At 41.4% G+C, this 24,768-nt stretch overlaps 1 pseudogene; it reads right to left on the reverse strand.

Annotated features, from left to right (window-relative positions):
- LOC135672092 (uncharacterized) overlaps window positions 1-24,550 on the reverse strand; it is a 38,338-nt pseudogene extending 13,788 nt beyond the window's left edge.
- Window positions 24,551-24,768: the final 218 nt, after the last annotated feature.

The raw sequence follows: 24,768 nt of genomic DNA on the forward strand, positions 1-24,768 counted from the left end.
AAGGGACCTTTCTGCTTTCCTTTTCTTTCTGGTCTCACCAGTGTAGAGAACTGACTTCTCTTTCTTAATAGTACTCTCTGCCTCCCTCAACATATTGAGGAGCTCTGGGAGAGTCACCTCAAGCTTGTTCATATTAAAATTCATTATGAACTGTGAAAAGGAATCTGGTAGGGACTGAAGCACAATGTCCACACACAAGTTATCCTCTAGGACCATTCCTAGACCTGTGAGTTTCTCTATCCACTCAATCAACTTTAGGACATGGTTCTGAACCGGTGTCCCCTCAGTCATCCTAGCGCGGAAAAGGCTCTTGGATATCTCATATCGTTGAGTCCTTCCCTGTTCCTCAAACAATTTGCGGACATGTAGGAGAATGGATCTGACATCCATCTTTTCATGTTGTCTCTGTAACTCTGGAGTCATAGAGCCCAACATATAGCACTAAGCAAGAGTGGAGTCATCAATGTACTTCATGTTGAATCTCGGATTTTGATGATGAAGTCAATTGTCATTTGTTGTCTAATCTATGTGTTGAGATAAGTGTGCAGGATTAACTACGATGAAAGATAGACAAGCAGCAGGAGTTGCGCCGGAGTCAAGTTCATGATCACGTTGGGAGTTCGAGAGTTCGACGGAAGTTCGGACGGTCGTCGGAGGTTCTGCGAGAACAGATCCGAGAAGTCCAGAAGCTTGCCAAGCGAAGCTCGTCGGAACTTGCCAAGTGGATCGTCGCAAAGTCCAGGAGTTTGCCGGAAGTCCGCAGGAGCATCACCGAGGGTTCATCGGATGATCGACGGAAGTTCGCCGGAAACTCGCCGGAAGGAGCGATTGACGCACCGAAGCAAAGCTGCAGAAATTGTGTTAGATTTAATCGTAGTTAGCACGTTGATTAAGTTGGAAAATGGGAGGTGATCCCATTGGCTTAATCTTGGGGCAATTGGGCCCCTGAAAGACTGAAATTGGGCCGAATGGAATGAACCATTCGGACCCTGATTGCACCAGGAGGTGCAACCGCCCAGGCCAGGAGGTGGCACCGCCTGGGCTAGGCCTTCCAGCGAGACTGGGCGGTGCAACCTCCCCAGCCGGGAGGTGGCACCGCCTGAGCTCAGTCTTCGAGCTAGACTGGGCGGTGCAACCTCCCTGACAGAGAGGTGGCACCGCCTGAGCTCATTCTTCGAGCTAGACTGGGCGGTGCAACCTCCATGACAGAGAGGTGGCACCGCCTGAGCTCAGTCTTCGAGCAAGACTGGGCGGTGCAACCTCCCTGGCAGAGAGGTGGCACCGCCTGAGCTCGGTCTTCGAGCTCTGCCAAGCGGTGCAACCTCTCCAGTCAAGAGGTGCAACCGCCTGATCCCAGAATTCCGGGATTTGATTGTTTTGAGCTCCAAATTTGAATTGGGTTGGGGCCTATAAATTCCCCACCCATTCAGCACTGAAAAGATACAGACCTACACCGAAATCTTGATCTTTTCTGTGATTCTAAGAGCTCAAAAGTGTTGTAAAGCCTTTAAGTCTCCTCCTTCTGTTCTTCAAGTTTTCAGTTGTAAAGTGAGGAGAGAAAGGTCTGTAAAGATTGTCTCCTGAGCCTATCAAAAGGAGAGAAACTGTAAAAGGGCAGTTTGGCCTTCGCCTATTGAAGGAAGGCCCCTAGTTGACGTCGGTGACCTCGTCGGTGGAGGAAGCCAAAAGTGGAGTAGGTCAAGACTGACCGAACCACTCTAAATCTCTGGTTTGCGTTTATTTTTGAGCACTTTATCTTTACTGCAAACCTCCTTCATTACTACTGCTCTCTGCGCTTTTACGAACAAGTTCTAAGTGCTGTTCTTTCCGAATCTGCATTCAGACGTAAATCGGTGTTTTCGTACATTACAGTTTACGCTTACGTTTTAATTCTGCAAAACTGTCTTCTACGCCTTCACGAACAAGTCTTTAAGTGCTGATCTGTCCGAATCTGTTTTCAGACGTAAACCAGTGTTTTCGTACGATATTTACATTGCAGTTTACGTTTACGCCTTGATTCTGCAAAACTGTCTTCTGCGCTCTTACGAACCAGTTTCTAAAGTTCAGCTCCCTTTGAAACTACATCTAGACGTAAAATTGCATTTAGACGTAAAACTGCTCAAACTGTGTTTAGACGTTTTAGACGTAAACTGAGTTTGGACGTAAATCTGCGTTTAGACGTAAAACTGCGTTTAGACATAAATCTGCGTTTAGACGTAAAATTGCGTTTAGACGTAAAACTGTCCAAACTATGTTTAGACGTTTTAGACGTAAACTGAGTTTAGACGTAAAACTGCGTTTAGACGTAAAACTGCGTTTAGACGTAAATCTGCGTTTAGACGTAAAACTGCGTTTAGACGTCAATCTGCGTTTAGACGCAAACTGCGCTTAGACGCAAACTGCGCTTAGACGCAAACTGTGTTTAGACGCAAACTGCGCTTAGACGCAATCTGCGCTTAGATGCAAACTGTACTTAGATACAAATTGAGAATTAGTTTTTGCATCATAATAGTTTTTATTGAACAAACGCAGCTTTTGGTTTTAAATCGCTGTAAGATTTCCGCTGCACTAATTCACCCCCCCTCCTCTTAGTGCTCTCGATCCTAACAATTGGTATCAGAGCCCGGTTCACTCTCAAAAGGATTAAAACCCAAGAGAGATGGCTTACGCCGGAAACCAAGAGGGCCATTCCATTACACGTCCACCCATGTTTAATGGGACGGACTACACCTATTGGAAGACCCGAATGAGAATCTTTCTTATTTCTATGGACATTGATCTTTGGAATCTTGTCGAGAATGGTTTTTCAAAGTCTTCTCTTCCAATGATCGATTGGAATGATTTGGAGAAGAAGGCTTTCGCTCTTAATGCAAAAGCTATGAATGCCTTATTTTGTGCACTTGATAAAAACGAGTTTAACCGTGTTTCAACTTGTGAAATTGCGTTTGATATTTGGCACACGCTCGAAGTGACCCATGAGGGCACAAGTAGAGTAAAAGAGTCAAAAATCAATTTGCTGTTACATTCTTTCGAACTTTTTCGGATGAAACCGAGTGAAACCATTGGCGACATGTTTACCCGTTTCACGGATGTCGTCAACGGTCTAAAAGGACTCGGAAAGAGCTTTTCGGATTTTGAGCTTGTTAATAAGATACTAAGATCCCTTCCTAAGAGTTGGGATCCTAAAGTCACCGCTATTCAAGAGGCAAAAGATCTGCGAAATTTCCCTCTTGAAGAACTAATCGGGTCATTAATGACCTACGAAATGACTTGTAAAGCTCATGAAGAGCAAGAAGACATCCTTCCAAAGAACAGGAAGGATATGGCACTCAAAACTTCAGAATGCCACTTGAGAGAAAACTCAAGTGATGAGGACTGTGATGATGACTTGGCATTTCTAACAAGAAAGTTTAAAAAGTTCTTTAAAAGAAACAAGTTTAAGAATGATGCAAAAAATAAACTTGAACCCAAAAAGGACCAAGTAATCTGCTATGAATGCAAAAAGCCGGGACACTACAAGAGTGATTGTCCCCAAGTCAAGAAAATAACAACAAAGAAGAAGGCGCTCCAAGCAACATGGGATGATTCGAGCGCATCTGAGGAAGAGGAGTCTAACACCGAGCAAGTTGCTCATTACGCCTTAATGGCCATCGAAGATGAGGTAACAAATTCAATAGATGCAGATTTATCCTTCGATGAATTATTAAATGCTTTCCATGAACTGTTTGATGAGTGTAAGACTATTAGTAGTAAATACAAATTGCTAAAAAAGGAGCATGATAGTCTTATTTGTAATTTCGATAAGTTAAATGCTGAACATCATGATAAGTTAAGCCCATGCATAAAATGCCATGATCTAGAAACTCTCCAAAAAGAAAACTTGCTACTTAAGGACACCTTGAAGAAATTCGAGGTTGGTAGCAAGTCATTGAACATGATCTTTACAGACAAGGGTCACGTTCCAAAAAGGAGTGGAATTGGATTTGTGAGAAGTCCTCACCAAAATCCAACCACCTTCATAAAAGACCCCATCTTGCATGTTCAACACCAAACCAAGTGCAACTTTTGTTGCAAATCTGGACACAAGACACATTGTTGTCCATTCAAGAAAATAAGTCCAAACAAATTGATCTGGGTTCCTAAAGGAACCATGAAAAATTCTATGCAACATGATAAGAAATGTAGATCTATTTGTGAGGCACCCAAAAGCAAATGGGTTCCTAAAAATCATCCCTTCCTATAAAAACATTAAAATTTTAGGAGCAAGAAATAATGTTCTGCTCCTTGACTCTCGATAGTCATAAACCAAGAGTCAAAAAGGAACTCGCAACGCTTAAGTAACAAGTGGAAGTTATGAAATCACAAATACGATTTGGATACAACCTTATTAGAAGCATATGATATCCAAATTCACATATCCCTTTGATCTTCGAACCCGTCAACACTATCATCTACGAATTAATTCTTGTATCATGAAGAAACTAAATATGTCATGATCTTAAAAAGGGATACCAAACAAACTATCAACATACGTATGACATATGCACGTTAAAAGATCTATCTTGATCATACAAGAGCTTCTTCCTTAAATAAAAATTCATACGAAATCACGTAAGAAACATTAATTGCTCTGAAATGAAAAAAAAAAAAAAAAAAAACTCTCCTCAAGGCAAAGGCTCCCTGATCAAAACACATTAGGTGTTCACTGGCTGCAGGCGGTGGCACCTCTCCAGCTGGCGGTGGCACTTCCGGTTGCCACGAGTTGCCAGAGGTTGCACCGCTCCAGCCAGAGGTGCAACCGCCCGCAACTCTGCCTTTTTAAACCCACACTAGGGCCGGCTATGGAACCGACCCCAACTCACTCCCATTTCCTCCTCTACTCTTCCAAGTCTCCTCCATTCCCATTTCACTCCTCTAAGCCTTCCAAATACCTCCCATTTCGGAGCAAAACATCAAGAATCCTTCCTTCTCTTGAAGATTTCACAAAGGTACTCTCTAAGAAGCTCTTAAATTCTGTTTTGTTCTTCATTTACTCTAGCTCATCATCATCCCTCTAAACAGCAGTAGTTATGGGATCTAGAAGATCCTCAAGGGACAAGGGAAAGAGGAGATTAGTAGAAGAGTTTGATTTCACTCTTTTCGATTCGAAATACCATGCTGAAAAATTTCCCTCTTTCGAACTTAGATGTATCAGTAAGGGAAAATACGTAGATCTAAATGAACTAAGAGACTTAGAGACTATCTAATGGTTTGCAAACCTAGGTCTACTTCCAATCTTGCAGATTAACGAACCCATCTATCCTAGGCTTGTTAGATTATTTTACAATAACATACAAATAGATGATGAAGGAAGGATGTCCACCTATCTTTTGGGACAACACATCTCAATCACTGATAGGTTCATTTGTGATATGATAGGCATTCCCATAAAAAGCATAGGACTCTACTTTAGAGGATCATGGGATGATGAAAGTATTGGAACATCCTATGTTGAAGCCTTAGGAACAATCTTTGCCAATCCTAATATAGCATTAGTTCCTAAAAGTTGTGAACATCTATTACCCTTGAACACTAAGATACTTCATCATATCATGACTAGTATAATTCTTCCTAAACAATACCATCATGATGAAATAAGTCAATTAGAATTAGGAACTATGTACTCAATCATGAAGGGACATGACATCTGTCTTGGTTATCTTATTCAACAAAACATGTTAGAATTATCTAAGAAAGATATGATGCTCCCATATGGTGGTATAATCACTAGAATAATAAAAGCTCACGACATTCTAATATCACCAGAAGAAGAAGTAATGAAAGTAGATCGATTCAGCATAATAAACAAAAATCTACTTCACCGACTAAGATGTTACTATAGAAACGGTAACTGGGTTAGAATCCCTAGAAGGACTGATCACCCTCAACCTGAACTAGAACCGGAAACACCAGTATTTAGGGGTACTCAATCTCCTCCGACCCTTCCCTTTGAGGAAAACACATCCAGTTGAGCAAACTCATACATCCATCGAAGAAATTGGGATTCGTATGGATCGATTCGAACAGAGACAAGAACGGATTGAACAAAGACAAGATCAAATCCTATCTGAGCTGCAGCAAATTCATAGTCAATTTGACTCCTTGTTTAGGCACTTTAATTTTCCACCTCATCAATGAACTTGTTGAACACCTGTTGTTGTTGTAAACTTCTTATGTTACTCACTTCTGATGTACTGGCTGTAAACATCTATCGTGGTAAACATATATCTTGCGCCTTGTGGTAAAAGTTATCTCAGATTTTTATGGTATCATTATTGTTTGGTATGTGATGTGTCCAAATTAAGAATGTTGTGCTTTGAAACTAAAAGTTTTGAAAACCTTGTGCTAGATTTCAATCAAACCCTAAGATATCTTATCTCAAAGCAGTTAAAAAAATACTTAGATATCTTAATGGAACCACAAATCTAGGATTATGGTACCCAAAATCAGAAAATTTTGAGTTAACAGCTTATGCTGATGCAGACTTCGCTGGCTGTAGACTAGATAGAAAAAGCACATCAGGATCATGTCAATTTTTAGGACATGCCCTTGTTTCCTGGTCATCTAAGAAACAAAACTCGGTTGCACTATCAACAACCGAAGCTGAATATATTGCAGCAAGTGCATGCTGTGCACAAGTTGTATGGATGAAAAATACCTTAGAAGATTATAAAGTTCATCTCAAAAATATTCCAATAACACAAGTGCAATATGTTTAACAAAGAATCCTATACAACACTCAAGAACAAAACATATTGATATCAGACATCACTTTATACGAGATCATGTTACGAATCATGATATAATCATAGAGTTCATTGATACGAAACATCAACTAGCTGATATTTTTACAAAACCTCTAAGTGAAGAACAATTTGATTTTATAAGAAGAGAACTAGGAATGTTGATGTGTCCGAACAGATAAATTTGTTAAAATCATTTTTTTTTCGGACTATATTGTATGATCAAATCACTTGATTTCCATGATTATATGTGAAAATCTGCAACAAAATCTTGTCCGAATGCATCTTATTTATGAAACAGATTTTCTCGTACACTTTCATAAAAAATGAGTTTCTGAAATAGATTTGATGAAGTGATTCATGTGTATGTATTCCATCCTACAAAATCTTTACATAGACAATGGATTATAACACAAAGGGGAAGAAGTATTTAAAGCAATCTATGTAAAATTCCTCTATAAACTTGCTATTATTATTTTCTGGTATCATGATTACTATGCTTTTTGTTGATGACAAAGGGGGAGATATATATGAATTGATAAACATTGCCATGATTAGAAATACTATGAATGATGCTATAAACACTGCTATGATTATGCCATCCTTGCATCACCAAGAGATATATGAACATGTGCTAAAGTTTGCATTATGCCCTGAGTTGATATCTTATCATGTGAAGAAAATGCAAAACTTGCTAGAATATTTCAAATGTGTGCATCATGTAATAGTGTTTCACAGCTTTATATGATAATGTTCAAACTACATGATGAATAGTTACAAACACAATCATACAAACTTGATGATGTATGTCAAGCCCTGACATCATCTTTAAAAAGATATATCATGATGAGTATCATGATGGGAGTATTGATAAGTTTAACTGATCTAACTTATCAATACGTCACTTGAATTCTTAAGTCTTGAATTCAAGGTTGACTTATCTCAACGATGGCATATAGACAGGGGGAGTTAAGGATAACTCCATTATCAATTGATTGTCATCATCAAAAAGGGGGAGATTGTTGAATCTCGGATTTTGATGATGAAGTCAATTGTCATTTGTTGTCTAATCTATGTGTTGAGATAAGTGTGCAAGATTAACTACGATGAAAGATAGACAAGCAGCAGGAGTTGCGCCGGAGTCAAGTTCATGATCACATTGGGAGTTCGAGAGTTCGACGGAAGTTCGGACGGTCGTCGGAGGTTCTGCGAGAACAGATCCGAGAAGTCCAGAAGCTTGCCAAGCGAAGCTCGTCGGAACTTGCCAAGTGGATCGTCGCAAAGTCCAAGAGTTTGCCGGAAGTCCGCAGGAGCATCACCGAGGGTTCATCGGATGATCAACGGAAGTTCGCCGGAAACTCGCCGGAAGGAGCGATTGACGCAACGAAGCAAAGCTGCAGAAATTGTCTTAGATTTAATCATAGTTAGCACGTTGATTAAGTTGGAAAATGGGAGGTGATCCCATTGGCTTAATCTTGGGGCAATTGGGCCCCTGAAAGACTGAAATTAGGCCGAATGGAATGAACCATTCGGACCCTGATTGCACCAGGAGGTGCAACTGCCCAGGCCAGGAGGTGGCACCGCCTGGGCTAGGCCTTCCAGCGAGATTGGGCGGTGCAACCTCCCCAGCCGGGAGGTGGCACCGCCTGAGCTCAGTCTTCGAGCTAGACTGGGCGGTGCAACCTCCCTGACAGAGAGGTGGCACCGCCTGAGCTCAGTCTTCGAGCTAGACTGGGCGGTGCAACCTCCCTGACAGAGAGGTGGCACCGCCTGAGCTCAGTCTTCGAGCAAGACTGGGCGGTGCAACCTCCCTGGCAGAGAGGTGGCACCGCCTGAGCTCGGTCTTCGAGCTCTGCCAGGCGGTGCAACCTCTCCAGTCAAGAGGTGCAACCGCCTGATTCCAGAATTCCGGGATTTGATTGTTTTGAGCTCCAAATTTGAATTGGGTTGGGGCCTATAAATTCCCCACCCATTCAGCACTGAAAAGATACAGACCTACACCGAAATCTTGATCTTTTCAGTGATTCTAAGAGCTCAAAAGTGTTGTAAAGCCTTTAAGTCTCCTCCTTCTGTTCTTCAAGTTTTCAGTTGTAAAGTGAGGAGAGAAAGGTCTGTAAAGGTTGTCTCCTGAGCCTGTCAAAAGGAGAGAAACTGTAAAAGGGCAGTTTGGCCTTCGCCTATTGAAGGAAGGCCCCTAGTTGACGTCGGTGACCTCGTCGGTGGAGGAAGCCAAAAGTGGAGTAGGTTAAGACTGACCGAACCACTCTAAATCTCTGGTTTGCGTTTATTTTTTAGCACTTTATCTTTACTGCAAACCTCCTTCATTACTACTGCTCTATGCGCTTTTACGAACAAGTTCTAAGTGCTGTTCTTTCCGAATCTGCATTCAGACGTAAATCGGTGTTTTCGTACATTACAGTTTACGCTTACATTTTAATTCTGCAAAACTGTCTTCTACGCCTTCACGAACAAGTCTTTAAGTGCTGATCTGTCCGAATCTGTTTTCAGACGTAAACCAGTGTTTTCGTACGATATTTACATTGCAGTTTACGTTTACGCCTTGATTCTGCAAAACTGTCTTCTGTGCTCTTACGAACCAGTTTCTAAAGTTCAGCTCCCTTTGAAACTACATCTAGACGTAAAATTGCATTTAGACGTAAAACTGCTCAAACTGTGTTTAGACGTTTTAGACGTAAACTGAGTTTGGACGTAAATCTGCGTTTAGACGTAAAACTGCGTTTAGACGTAAATTTGCGTTTAGACGTAAAATTGCGTTTAGACGTAAAACTGTCCAAACTGTGTTTAGACGTTTTAGATGTAAACTGAGTTTAGACGTAAAACTGCGTTTAGACGTAAAGCTGCGTTTAGACGTAAATCTGCGTTTAGACGTAAAACTGCGTTTAGACGTCAATCTGCGTTTAGACGCAAACTGCGCTTAGACGCAAACTGTGTTTAGACGCAAACTGCGCTTAGACGCAATCTGCGCTTAGACGCAATCTGCGCTTAGACGCAAACTGTACTTAGATACAAACTGAGAATTAGTTTTTGCATCATAATAGTTTTTATTGAACGAACGCAGCTTTTGGTTTTAAATCGCTGTAAGATTTCCGCTGCACTAATTCACCCCCCCCCCCTCTTAGTGCTCTTGATCCTAACACTTCACGTAGCGAGCGATCTCATCCTCGCTTGCCCCTTCTTCGGGCGTAGGCATCACTGTATCAAGGACGTACACGATTTTCTCTGCTGTGAGAACAATTCTCAAGTTACGGAGCCAATCCGTATAATTTGGACCAGTGAGGCGGTTGACATCAAGTATGCCACGTAAGGGATTTGAAAGCAACATTTTCTGAAAATAAAGATGTAGCAGAAATGAATAACATGCAGATTTTGCAAGAAATAAACTATCAAGATATGGACTTCTATCTTAATATGCTCCCACTATTTTACTATCGAGTCACGCGACACCCTCAGCACGTAAAACGGAAGTCTCCGGCAGACTTCTAGTGGGGATCAAGATCCAATCAGCGTCTTAGTGTAACCTCGAGGGACTCGACCAATCACACTAAGCCTAAAAGGTAGGCAACTCTTGCCGATCACAACTCCTTGTGATTCCCGCCCTGTTCGGCCTCTGAATCACCATGGCCTCAAGGGACTCGACCAACCATGATGCTCGGTTAAGTCAACACATTCGTTACAAGATGAGTCTGATTTGATGATATACCCTCGAGGGACTCGACCAAGCATACCATGTCCTCAGGTCACCGGTGACATCTCTATGTTGTAAGCAAGATAGCGAATCGCGATATAGGTGAGTCTCGAGGGACTCGACCAACTCAACCTACACCGGGAATCGGTTCCTACTCATAACGATGGAAGGCCACGTGGGTCAATCTAATTGCCTCACGTTTACCGACTTAATATTATCGAGAGATGTTTCTATAATTTGGTCTCCTAATATGACATGTCACACATATACATATTTAATATATATCTACATCGCATGCAAATATATATACATATCTAGTATGTGTATAAGCAATCACACTAGATGATCATGGACCACAACCTAATATGATTAGGCCCGAGCCAGTAGGCCTAATCACTCACATCAAGATCTATGTGTGCAACGGTGCATCTCCATGCCCTGTGATCGTCCATCTCGTCCTCGTCGGTTTCGTCGACATCTTGATGCATCTCCATGCATCACGATCGTCCGTCTCGTGGGTCCCGCTATCGCATCCACGCTCCCGCTGCGCCTCCTCATGTGATTACAACTTAATCATAGGCACGCAGGCCCGACAATAAACGAGAAATATAATGGAGGTTCGCAGACCTCAATAATAATAATCATAAGTACACACATCACATGGTCCATGATCATCCGTCCACACATCATACATCACATGTATAAATAATCATCATCATGTAAGACTACTAGATAATAATAAAAATAAAAAACTAAACCTTTTAATTAATTAATATTTTTCTGAAATTAGGGACATGTAGGGAATTTCTCAATTCCTAAGGGTATTTTCGTAATTTGGACAAAAGACAGAAACTGGAATTTCTCAAATTCCGAGGGGCAAAACTGTCTTTTTCCCAGAAAACCCTAATGCCCTTTCCTCCTTTCGCTGCTGCCGCCGCCGCCACCCTGCCGGCGGTGGCCTGTGCGGCGGGGAGAGGGCATTGCCCTCGCCTGCAGGCGGCACGCCCGCTGGCGGCGATACCGCTGCGGGTGGGCGCCCCCTTCGGGCGCCGCTGCCTCCGCAGGCGGTGCTGTACCGCCGGGCGGCCGCCCCTGTGGGGGGGGTTTCGCTCGCGTGAGCAGCGGCGGTAGGCGTCGCACGTCGCTGCCCTACGGCGCCTCTGCCCGTGGGTTGCCAGCCCCGCCGGCAGCAAGCCTGCTACAAGCAGGCCGCCGGCCGGCTGCTGCAGACGCAGCAGCCCCTATGCTGCCCGCCTTCGGCTGCGCTTCACGCACGCAGATCGAGGGCAGCAACTGTTGCTACCCTTTTTTCTCTTTTGCGTCAACGATTTTTGACGTCAAAATTCTTCCTAAACACAACACACGCAGTTCAAAACCAATCATTCGCACGAACAACCTGGCTCTAATACCACTGTTGGGAAATCATTGGGGGGCGACATCATATGCGCAGCGGAAGAACAAGAAAACAAAAATCCCCGATTCCCAAAAAGATGTTCATCGTCGTGCGAAGATTGGTGCGCAAAAATCCCCAAAACACAAAACTGCGTATAGAGATTGTGTTACCTAGGGAGATCGTATATCCCTGTTTCCTTGCAGATCCTTAGGAGAGGGTGAAGGAGGTCAAGCGTCCTCCTCTCTAGCGGTGATCCACATAGTAGGATTGCGACGACGCTCCTCAAAACTCCAGGCCTACTCTGAGGTGAAGAGGGAGAGGAGAATAGGAAAGACAAGCAAAGACTCTAGCCTATGAGGCTGTGAATCCCTCCTATTTATAGAGATCCCGTGTCAAACCCTAATGGGTCCTTCCCTAGTGGGTATTGGATCTGCATCCAATAAGACAAGGGCTCCGTCGGATATCTCATATCCGAACCTCTACTCATCGCAATGCCTACCATATGTGTGTGACCCTCTAGGCCCAATATCGAGCTGGCCGTGAGTCATACCTGTCAGAACTCCTTCTGACTGAGTGAATTATTATCTCTGTAATAATTCACTTGACTTATCGACTACGGACGTACTAGGCCACTACGCCGTAGTCCCCAGACGATACAGGGGAATCCAATCCATTGGACCTGTCTGTCCTTAGTTACCATGTACCTATAGTCCCTCATCCATCTAATATCCCAAAGACCGTATATCGAGCATGGTGCTGTTAGACCCACACGGTTTCTACTCGAGTCTTGCTCTAATCAGATTCTCCCGGAGAACTCTTTCTCTCTCAACCCGAATGACCCTGGCCAGGGATTTGTCTGAGCAAGAACACATAGGATATTCCTCTCATGACGCCGAGAGTGGATGATCCTCTATTGACACTCAATAGCCCTCGTAAGGTCGACTACCACTCCCAATGACCAACTGTACTAGATCTGGGGACAGCCAAACCTATAAGTCTGGTATCAAAGAGTGGAGCACTCATACAGGACATCCTTGGTGTCTCAAGTCTAAGGACCAGATACACCACTAGGACTACGGAATCACTGTCTGACAATAAGGCATCATCAACCATCCAACATTCCGTAAGCGGATCAATCAGTGAACTCATTCTCCAATGAGCACCTGTACTGTATCCCTAGTGTCCCTACACGAGCAGCTATGAGACCAGCTGCATCCATCATATGGACGGGTATACAGCACACCAGTCTATCCGGTTATCACGATGTCTCTCTCGAGTAACCTATGACCGGGATTATTTAGGATATGTGTTTAAAGGTGAATCGATCTCATTATCGTGATCTCATCACGATCCGATTCCCATTGCACAAATCCAAGGACATCACAATATATATATGCATTTATGCAATAGTTATAAAGTGATATACGCCAAAATATAATAAGCAAAAAGATTCTGTATCAAGTCACACGTGCCATCACTCACGTGATTGGCTTGCTGGGCACCTATGACTAGCATTAAGAAGGTGACCACAGGAGTTCAAAGTCGACGATTTGGTGTTGGAAAAGCTCCAACCAGCATCACTCCAATTCTTTAGGAACAAAGTACACAAAGGATTGGTGTGCAAGTATGAAGGGCTCTTCCCACTTATCAGTAGGGTGGGTGTTAGGACTCTAGCTAGGAGAGTCCTAATTGAGAGGGACATTCATGTAAAACTGTTAGAACTTTAGCTAGGAGAGTCCTAATTGAGAGGGACATTCTGTTAGGACTCTAGCTAGGAGAGTCCTAATTAAGAGGGACATTCATGTAGGAGGTTTTTTCTTAGAGAAGAATTAGGAGTTGTAAGGGAATAGGAGTCTTGAGTAGGAGTCCTATTAGGAGTCTTGAGTAGGAGTCTTAATTGAGTAGGACTCTTGAGTAGGAGTCCTATTAGGAGTCTTGAGTAGGACTCTTGAGTAGGAGTCCTATTAGGAGTTAGGGTTTAGAAACCCTATAAATAGCTATGTATTCATCCTCTTTTGATAAGCAATAGATGAATCTTTTCTGCAGCCTTTGAGCAGCAACTTGGAGGGAGGAACCCCTATAGAGTTCCAAGGAGGCCGATCCCCTAAAGAGATCAACCCCAAGTTTAGAATCTGCAAGGGTTCTAACACCTGGTATCAGAGCAGCGTTCTTGGCATCTCGCTGCCCTTCCATAGCCATCCATCAGCCCTCCACAGCCGCCCAAAGCAATTCCCACAATTGCTTAAAAGATCGTCACCAAATTCCATCGTCATCTCCACCACCGCAGATCATCCTTTGATCTCCTCGTGAATTGCAACAGGTTCTGGTTTCTTACCTTACTACTGCTGCAATTTAGTTATCTTATTCGAAAATCCAAAAAAAAAAAATTGTTCCAAAATTGCTGCATAAACTTTTCGTCGCAAAGTTTTCATCTCTACGACGAAAGATACATTGCAAAATTCCAATCGCATAGCATAGATTGTTTGATCTTGCTACTATATTTTTTCTATCCAAATCTCTATGAAATTTTTATGACAGCTTTGACACTTCCTAATAGCAGATTTTCCTTTGGTTTTGTCAAAAAATTCTCAATATAAACCATTGATCTTTTACGTCTAATTTGCTATACTTGAAAATCTGCACCGTAAAATTTCAGCCGCATAGCACTATTTGTTTGATCTTGATACTATGTTTTTTCTGCCCAAATCTCTACGAAATTTTTATGATTGCTTTGAAACTTCCTAATAGTGGATTTCCCTTTGGTTTCGTCGAAAAATTCTCAATATAAACCACTGATCTTTTACGTCCAATCTGCTACACTTGAAAATCTATGCTGCAGAAAATTTCAGCCGCATATTGTTGCCTTAACCCATCTATTTGCTATCTTTTTTGAATGAAATTTCTTATACACTTCATAGATCATCTTGGCTTCCATCTAAGATTGATCTACTAAGGAATTCATCTCTAAAAACGATTTTGGGTTGCTGCAAATTTTCGTCGTAGACCGCTGAAATTTTTCGACGAGATTTCTGCTATCGCAACTTGCATCAATTTTCTTGCTGTTCCTGCCGAAATTTTCTTGATCAAATTGGACATCCTTGCTATCATATAAACTGTGATTTTTCTATCAATTCCCTCCTCAAATCTCTCAAGTTTTTGGTGGAAATTTCGTCGAGAAACCGCTGTTTCTTCGACGACAATTCTGCTCTTACAAGACAATACAATTCTGTAGCAAACTTCCACTGATTTCTATCAAACCTTTGCTACCATCTACCACAGATCCAAATCTTTCATCCATAGCCCTAAAACTCTACCAAACCACACCCTCAAACTGCACCCAAAACAGCAACAAAACAAGCCTAAACCGCAGCCTACATCCACCAATCCACCAACCCTTTCGACCATCACTTCTCTCAACCTATACATGCCTTTAACCCAACAACAAAAGAGAGATCTTAACATCACAGATTTGAAGATATATACTATGGTATCTAAGGAGGCAATCAATGCTAAATTCGAAGCCTTGGAGGCACGAATGGAGGATAAGATTCGGATGCTCTTTACCGAACTCAGATTGGGCCGACCACTAAGCCCGAAGAAATCACATCAAGGAGAGAGCTTTGCCCAATCACACCAAGCCCAAAGATATGACTTCCAAGAGAGGGGAAGCTCTATGACCAACCCCAACTATTCATGCATGAGAGTGGAATTCCCTAGATGGGAAGAAGGAGACCCAATTGGTTGGATCTCGCGCGCGGAGCGATATTTTCGGTACCATAAAACTACGGATGCATCTATGGTGAAAATTGTAGCTATACATCTTGAAGGGGATGCTATACAGTGGTTTGACTGGTTTGAACATACTTATGGAGTCTTTTCATGGCAACAATTCAAAGAAGGACTGCTGATCCGCTTCAGACCAACCGATTACAAGAATATTGACGGACAACTAGCAAAGATCCGACAAACCTCCACCATTCAGGAGTACCAAACCAGGTTTGAAAGGTTATCTAATCAAACTCTTGATTGGTCTCAAAAACAGCTATTGAGGACCTTCATTGAGGGCTTGAAGCCGGAGATCCGAGGAGAAGTTAAAGCGCGACAACCGTACACGCTTATGGCAGCCATCTCTTTCGCACGACATCAAGAGGAGCAATTGAACCATGAAGCTCGGAGGACTAGGGTTGCTCCTCAACCAGTAATATTGAAGTCCTTAGCCCTCCCTACTATCGACCGAGTCCCTACACCAAAGAGGCTAACAAGAGAAGAGCTTCGGGAGCGATATGCGAAGGGGTTATGTTGGCATTGTGACGAGCCGTGGAGCCATGAGCATCGCTGTAGTAAAGGGGGACTTCTTATGATTGAACCGATAGAAGAAGAGGTTATTAAACATCCAAAAGAGAGCCTTGAATATGAAGAAGAAGATGCAGAAGAAGAGCCACAACCGACCGAAGTTACAGTACATACACTAGCTGGCTACTCAAACCCGCAAACGATGAAAGTTGGAGGCCTTCTCAAACAACAATCGATCACTGTTCTCATCGACACGGGCAGCACTAATAACTTCCTAAACAGTAAGGTTGCTGTCCATATGAACTTACCTATTGAGAATTGCAGCAGGTTTGATGTTAAGGTCACCGACAGACGGATTTTGAAGTGTGATCGTAGGCGCCCGCAAGAGAAACTATTGCTGCAGGACCAAGAGATAATTGCAGAATTCTTCCTTCTCCCTCTTGATGATCATAAGACCATGCTCAAAATTGAATGGTTGATGACATTAGGTGATGTTTCTTGGAATTTTAGACAACTAATTATGAAATTTTGCAGTAAAGAGAAACAGGTGATACTGCACGGGAAACGTGGGGGCGACGTAACGATGATTTGCACACAACAAATGGAGAAGGTTTTGCATAAAGCATGCAGCGGATTCTTGGTACAACTTGAGCAGCAAACAAAGGGAGAGCTAATAGAATTTAATGATTCAAACCTACTTCCTTTGCTTGCTGAATTTTCAGATATATTTATGGAACCGTGCAATCTACCTCTTACCCATCGGCATGATCATTGTTTAATGATTCTTCCAAGCAAATCTCTAGCAAATACTCAGCCATATCAGTATCCACATCTCCAGAAGGATGAAATAGAAAGGATTATAAAAGAGATGCTCGAAACAGGAGTTATTCGGCCAAGTTGTAGCCCCTACTCTTCACTGGTGCTACTTGTACACAAGAAGGATGGAACATGGCGAATATGCATTGATTACCGAGCTCTCAATGGCATTACCATCAAGGATAAATACCCTATTCCAATAGTAGATGACAGGGAGCACAAATCTTTACAAAGCTGGACCTTTGATCCGGGTATCATCAAATACGAGTATGCGAAGAAGACATACCGAAAATCGCCTTTCGAATACACAACAACCACTATGAATTTTTGCTTTCTTCAAAAGAAGGTGGAATATCTTGGGCATATCATATCAGAGGAAGGTGTGGTAGTAGACCCCTTCAAAATTGGAGCAATGCAAAACTGGCTGACCCCGAGGAACATAAAATTGCTACATGGCTTTCTCGGTTTAACAGGCTACTACTGCAAGTTCGTGAAAAACTATGGAGAGATCAGTGCACCACTTACTTCCTTTCTGAAAAAAGATGTCTTCCAATGGTCGAATAGAGCCTCTGTTGCCTTCGACAAACTTAAGGCAGCCATGACGATGATGCCGGTGCTAACACTACCAGATTTCAACCGACCCTTCATTATTGAGGCCGACGCATCTGGAGTCGGAATTGGAGCAATTCTCATGCAAGATGGTCGACCACTCGCATATACTAGCAAGGCATTATCTCCCTCCCATCAAAATAAGTCAACATATGATAAGGAGATGCTCGCTATTGTGCGCGCAGCAACGAGGTGGAGACCCTACTTGATTGGTCGACGATTTCAAATTAAAACCGACCATAAAAGCCTCAAGTACTTTTTGGAACGAAAGATATCATCCCCTGAGCAGCAAAATTGGGTAACAAAACTTCTTGGATTTGATTATGAAATCACTTACAAAAAGGGGAAAGAGAATGTTCTTACAGATGCGCTTTCGCAACTACCCGAGCAAGCTGAAGTTTTGGCCATTTCACTTCCGATCAGCGACTTCCTTGAGGATATTAAGATGGAATGGCATCACTCACAAACCGACGGCCAGACAGAAGTTGTAAATAGGTGCTTGGAGATAGCCCAAAGCCACCCACCAAATATGACTACCCAAGGAGGACTTCAGACTCAGCCAAGTGCCATTATTGATCGACGGATTATGATTCGACGACGACGATCCACTACTGAATTGCTAATACAGTGGGCAAACCTACTAACAGAAGATGCCACTTTGGAGAACTATGATGACTTGAAGATCAAATTCTCAAAATTCATGAATCGTCAGCCTCGAGGACAAGGCTGATTTGAAGAGGGCGGGTTTGTTAGGACTCTAGCTAGGAGAGTCCTAATTGAGAGGGACATTCATGTAAAACTGTTAGAACTTTAGCTAGGAGAGTCCTAATTGAGAGGGACATTCTGTTAGGACTCTAGCTAGGAGAGTCCTAATTAAGAGGGACATTCATGTAGGAGGTTTTTTCTTAGAGAAGAATTAGGAGTTGTAAGGGAATAGGAGTCTTGAGTAGGAGTCCTATTAGGAGTCTTGAGTAGGAGTCTTAATTGAGTAGGACTCTTGAGTAGGAGTCCTATTAGGAGTCTTGAGTAGGACTCTTGAGTAGGAGTCCTATTAGGAGTTAGGGTTTAGAAACCCTATAAATAGCTATGTATTCATCCTCTTTTGATAAGCAATAGATGAATCTTTTCTGCAGCCTTTGAGCAGCAACTTAGAGGGAGGAACCCCTATAGAGTTCCAAGGAGGCCGATCCCCTAAAGAGATCAACCCCAAGTTTAGAATCTGCAAGGGTTCTAACAGTGGGCAACGTCTCCTATAAGTTACAACTGCCGGCGTGGCTCAAAATTCACAATGTTTTTCACGCCAGCAACTTAAAGGCCTACCACTCAAATCTGCAAGATGCTTCCCGAAGTGTTCCAACTCGGCTACCCCCCACCAGAGCCTCCTACGAGAAGCGAGTTGAAACCATTTTAATGGATTGCAAGATAAAGCTACCCAATGGAGCCGAGCAGACCGAGTAGTTGGTGAAGTGACGAAAGCTTCCCCGAACCGAAGCCAGTTGGGAGCCCGAATACGCCCTTCGCCATGAAGAAGCATTCATCAACAACTATCAACAAGCGTCGATGAGGGGGTCGACAGGTTAAGTGGGGTAGAATGTCACGAACGGTCGGCACGCACCCGCAACAACTTCGTTCAACGAACCGTTCATCATTTTTTTTTGCATGTACATATGCTTAGCAGCATGTTTTGCCATGGTTATATGTTCTTTTGCTTGTAAAAATGCAAGTTCAAACAAGTTGCAGTGCTACAGTGCGACCACTAACCGCACCGAGCAAAACATCCTAAAATGGCTCCGTTTTCGCATGCCACGAGCTGTTTTCTGCAGCCCGCTGTTGCGCGCGAAACGTCAGCCATCTCAGCACCTTGGAACCACCCGAGTGGTACCATGGGGGATGGGGCTTCGGTATAGTGTCGAGCGTTGAACAATCTTCACAAGTTTGTACGTTTTCTTGACGGGAACTTACCTTCGCGCACGGCACCCGGTGAGTAGCTGTTTGTGGACTTGTAGTTGTTCGTTCAACCCTCTAAAGTCCTTATTTTCCTCCTTTCTCTGTTTTCTCTCTTGCACGCAAGGTGCTCACTGAATTACTTGTAAAGCTTCCCTCTTTGCGATACGTCGGGACTTGTCTGTCACTCGTTCTTCGAACTAATCAACTTTCTCTTTTACAAGTCCTTTGGGACCTGAGTGAGGTTGCAAATTGGCTGACCTTTGTAGACGCATATCGCAAGGGCGCATCAAGACTTAGGCAATCCCAGCTAAATCCGAAAAGTTGGCGCAAGGCTGCTTCGCGTCTTGGCCGCAAGGGTGCCTCACGACTTAGGCAATTCCAGCTAAGTCCGTGACAGTTCAGCTTGTCAAAACCTAGTCGGACAGATAAATACCAATTAGTATATACTGATCTGACCGATTTCTAAATCCTTGTTTATAACTAAAATAAATAAAATACAGAAAGGTCATGTTATAGTGATGGTCCTTTACACCATATATAAATTTACATAGATTTCCACTAGAGTGAAGTCCAAAACATTCTAAAGTGTAAGCTAAGAATTAAAACTTTAAAGAATTATCATTGTCAAGGATGATAACAATAAATAGTGCCAAAAGATCGTGTAAGTTACAATTATAAAAGAGATAATTGGCATAACATAGAAAAAATGATATAGTCTTCATATTAGAATTAGCATGAGTATTGCCACCACTACTGAGGATAAAACTACAAACTACATAAGTAAATAATAGATGTAAAAGTTTACAAAAAAAATTATATAAAACTACCTTAGTAAGTAAAATCACAAAACTATTGAAAAATTATTTTCTTGAGGAAGGAACAAAAGCCTAAGAAAATTATTGGATTTCACTTCAGATGTTTAACCTATAGTATTGGTAAAAACCACCAAAGATGATTCTATCTAAAAAAAGTTGAAACTTCAATAAATGAGCCAACGATTTAAAAAGCAATAGGCACCAAGGTCCAAAAACACCCGAGGTGCTAGGCGCTCGCCCGAGCGAAGCGAGACGCTAAAATATAAAAATATATAATATAATTAATAAATATAATTATTTAATTAAAAATATAATATTAAATTAAGAAAATCTTGTAAAATCACAATATCACATTAACAAAAAGTCTCAAAATTCAAAACAATAACAATAATTTCAAATAAATAAAAATTAACAATATTAAAATCAAAATAATATATTATTATTCTAATAAATAAAACTACCATTACTAGTATACAGTTAGCACTATATTGTTAATATACTATTAACAGTATACTATCGAAGTGAAAAGAATGTGAGTAAGAGGAAGATCGAGATTGCTGACTGAGAGCAACGACAGCGGGAGCGGGAGCGGCGAGTGATGACAGTGGTAGCGACAGCAATAGCAGCAAGCAGTGGCAATGGCAACGGGAATGGGAGCGATGAGCGACGACAATGGCAATGGCAGCGGTAGTAGTGAGAAGCGGTAATGGGAGCGATAAGCGACGACAGTGACATCGGTAGCAGTAGCAACAAGCAACGACAACGACGAGCGACGATAGTGGCAGCGGTAGCAGCGAGCAATGGGAGCGGGAGCGAGAGCGGGAGCAATGAGTGACGATAGTGCCAGTGGTAGCAGCGGCAACGGGAGCGGCGAGCAAGGTTAGGGTTGGGAAGTCATGAGAGGAAGGCTGATATCGGTGCTTTAGTTGGTTCAATTGAACCAACTAAAGCACCGGAGACCGAACCAGACCTAAAACACTGGTTTGGTCGCCTGGTTTAACCCGGGTGCTCGCCCGAAGCGCCCGGCGCTTGGGCTTGGGCGAGCGCCCTGGCGGGCGCCTCTTTGAAGCGCACCGCCTGGATATGAAGCAAGGTGCTCAAGCCAGGCCTCACCTCGCCCGAGCACCTAGGCGAGCGCATGAGTGCCTATTGAAATCACTGAAATGAGCTACCACAAAAAAACAGAGAGTTAAAAGAGTATTTAAGTTAATAATGGGAGATTAAAAACAAAGGATTAGGTTCATGCAATTCAGACCAGTTTTTCATTAGGGCTGAATATCAAAGCCAGAGTCTACGGGGTTTAACTTATCTCATAACATTAGTTGCCACTCATAAATTAAGCCATCAGGAGGAGTAGAAGTAATGTGTTTTAAAGGTCATCATTATTCAGAAATAGTTATGAATATTTTTAAAATACTTGTGGATCATACAGCACCTGAAGATCTCAACTATAGAAATGCATATACCAAGATTATGAACCATGGCCTATCAATAGTAGATTTATGATACATCAGCACTCATACAAAAGCCAACAAAGATATGTAGGTGAGTTGTCATCCAACAGCAGGTGGACTGATCAGATGTCTTAAGCACCTTGCTTAAATAAGTCGCAAGATGTGCATGTCAGCAACTAAACTTTTAACAACTTAGAACAGTAGTATTTATTTTCTACTCATTTTAATAGAGATATTACAACAAGATGGGTCAAGTGTCTGCCTCAGATAAACAGTATGGAAGATTGTCAAACTGTTGCAGACAATAGAAAACCAAAAGTTACCTCATATGAACCATATCCTTAAAGAAGCATTGGATCCGATCCATCAAGCTTTACAAGGTCCTTCTTATAGAAAATTGATATAGGCACTTGGGTGCCATCAGAAGCAACTGCCCATTTTCTTTCAGTCACATAACTTGATGGATCGAAACCACCTAATACCTGAAAGGAGTCAAAAAGAAGCTTTTTAGATAATAAAAAAATATTGTAACACAAAGTAACATGAGGAAAGAAAGCATGTAGAGATTTGCTTGAGCATGACAGCCAGTTTGAAAACAAAAAGTAGACACGCAACATATAAAGGAAAGGTTGATGTACAAGCTCTTGGATTCAAGAACTAGTTAATTAGAAGGTGCCAAAAGATTTAGACAATGATCTACTATCTCAAAGATTAACAAAGAAAATAATCATAGGTTTATATACATATATATATATATATATATATATATATATATATATATATATATATATATATATATATATATATATATATATATATATTGATTAACGTGAGAAGCAAGTAGAAAGTTGTGTCTTCATTTGGTCTTATCTGCATTTTCCTTTAAGATAATTCCTGTTCTTTTTGCACTGTAACAATTAGCTTGATACCTATAACAACAGAAGAAATGGCCTATTTCTTACCTCCAGAGCCAGAAAATAAATCAAACCCTTGCAACATCAGAATCATTTTTTAGACTTTTCAGTCTAAAACAAAGCTTAATACTACGCCAGCTGGTTACTCTATTATACTATTTAAAACTATATAATAAACCATACCTCCAGTTAATTACAAGCAATTGTCATTTACAAGACATGACACTATTTTGATGATTGATCAATTGAAAGTACAAAATCAATTTGACATGCTAACAAGCAACTACTCATGTCAAAATAATTTCCCCTTACCAAACTATGCATGTTCCTTCAATCTGTACCAGATGTAATAAACATTTAGCATCATTTGTAATTTTTGTTGTTTTATAAAATGTAAACTAGAAACTTAAATTCAGAGGCAAAGTATAGTTCACAATAAAACCAAAAAGCAACTCATTGAATACTTAAAGGTCACCCAGAAACCCTGGATGATGAAATTTCAAAATGCAGCTAAACCAGGTCTGGAGCATTGTGGCGTTCATCAAAATGAGGAGACTAAAAAAACAAGTTTGACAAGACTTCTGTTTGTCTCCAAAAAGAGGCAGTTTTGCCACTTCTAAAAATTTAGAAGTTGAAAATTTATTTCCATTTTCTTTTAAGTATTCAGCCCAGTGGCCATAAAATGGACCAGTAGATCTAATGAGCATTGGTCTCTATTAGAACCATGATGTGCAACAGCCCCTTCTATCATCCAATCTTCAGATGAATTAATCATGTGGTGACCATACATGTTTGTACTTTGTAAAATCAACAGACAACGAAAGCAATGCAAAAACAATCTTTCTACTTGACAATTTAAAAAGTAGCAAACCATGGGACCTTAGTTACAGCAGATAAGTTTACGCAATATGCACAACTGTTAACAAGTAAGATACAAAGAAAAACTAGTTGTTATTGAAGAAAAAGTTCAATAACTAATTTACAAGCACAATTATGTAAAGTTGCTCACAACCATGATGATCTCAAATCCAACTAAGCTTATACTCTACCGTTTTAATCTTCTTCAAAACAGAAATGCCTGTCTTCATGTCATAGTCATAGACAAAACAAGGAGTTCTCAGAGAGCTATATGAATATCGAACAATGGTGGAAGAAAATTGTGACTCTTCAGGATCCACTGAATATACTGGATCAATAAAATCAACTGTTCTACCATTCTGGAGTCGTCCAATTGGTTCACCAATGGGTGGGAGATTATATACAGTAATACTAGGCAAGCCATTTTCCCGCTCATAAAAAACAATATGGTCATTGAAAAGTTGAAAATCCTGTAATTTCACACTGAAAGGAACATAAACTTCATTAACCTCTTCACCTTGACAATCTAAAATACTAGAGGACACTCCAAAATATTATGCAAAAATTTGCATCAAGTATTAAAAGCATATTGCAGAAAAAATAAAAAGTTGCATACAAGATCAAAATGTTGCCAAAAGCAAGTTTCTAGAGATTCCATACGGCAGTAAAACATTATCAAGAAACAAAGCTGCAGAGCACTTATAAACTAACTAATAATGGAGAACTAAACTAGACAACCTCAACGTTTCCAATTAAACAGGACCAGAATCTTCCTCTTCACTATTTCAAGAACCTTTTTATCCTTCTAAATCTAGTAATCGAAATAGACTGGTCCATTAATAATATTGGCTAGCAATTAAGGCATGTATCTATAAGTCTGAGCAGATTTAATGCAGAGCCATAAAATTAAAGTATTTCCAACTCCACAGTTGCATGAACTTACCCAAGTAAGCTATACATCATGTTAGCTAGCAAATTAGAGATATTCGAGAAAGCAACTCTTGCATCTTGAAATATGCAAGTTGCAAGCTAGCAAATTTTTCTTTGAGATATGCATATTAGCAACTCTTTCTCCCCCTTTGTTATTGGCAAAAAGAAGGGAAGACCCTCTACATTAATTTCTAAATTATGACAAAGGTTAGTATCAATCTCATTCGTGTATAATTATATATTCAAATTAA

Source organism: Musa acuminata, chromosome BXJ1-4 (assembly GCF_036884655.1).
Source record: "Musa acuminata AAA Group cultivar baxijiao chromosome BXJ1-4, Cavendish_Baxijiao_AAA, whole genome shotgun sequence".
Taxonomy (NCBI): Eukaryota; Viridiplantae; Streptophyta; class Magnoliopsida; order Zingiberales; family Musaceae; genus Musa; species Musa acuminata.